The sequence below is a fragment of the Colobus angolensis genome, unplaced genomic scaffold (genome assembly GCF_000951035.1).
Source record: "Colobus angolensis palliatus isolate OR3802 unplaced genomic scaffold, Cang.pa_1.0 Scaffold303, whole genome shotgun sequence".
Lineage (NCBI taxonomy): Eukaryota > Metazoa > Chordata > Mammalia > Primates > Cercopithecidae > Colobus > Colobus angolensis.
Genome location: NW_012116300.1, coordinates 1,225,086 through 1,225,576, shown reverse-complemented (window position 1 = coordinate 1,225,576; position 491 = coordinate 1,225,086).

The following is a 491-nucleotide window of genomic DNA, read 5'->3' as shown; positions in this document are numbered from 1 at the left end:
AAGTGCTGGGATTACAGGCGTGAGCCACCGCGCCCAGCCACAGAAATACTGATAGGAAAAATTTCACCCAAGACATTCAATGAGTCAGCTGACCTCACCACATCTGTAATTGTCATATTCCCCGCAAAAGTGTCAAGGGAAGTCAGGACTTCAACACCCACTTCAGGGACCATTTTTATTTTATTTTATTTTATTTATTTTTTGAGACAGGGTCTCACTCTACTGCTCAGGCTGGAGTGTAGTGGCGTGATCTTGGCTCACTGTAGCCCCAGCCTCTTCAAGCTCAGGTGCTCCTCCCACCCCAGCCTCCCCCGTAGCTGGGACTACAGGCACACACCACCATGCCCAGCTAATTTTTGTATTTTTGTAGAGATGGGGTTTCACTATGTTTCCCAGGCTGGTCTCGAACTCCTGAGCTCAAGTGATACACCCATTTTGGCCTCCCAAAATGCGGGGATTACAGGCATGAGCCACTGTGCCTGGCCAAATTT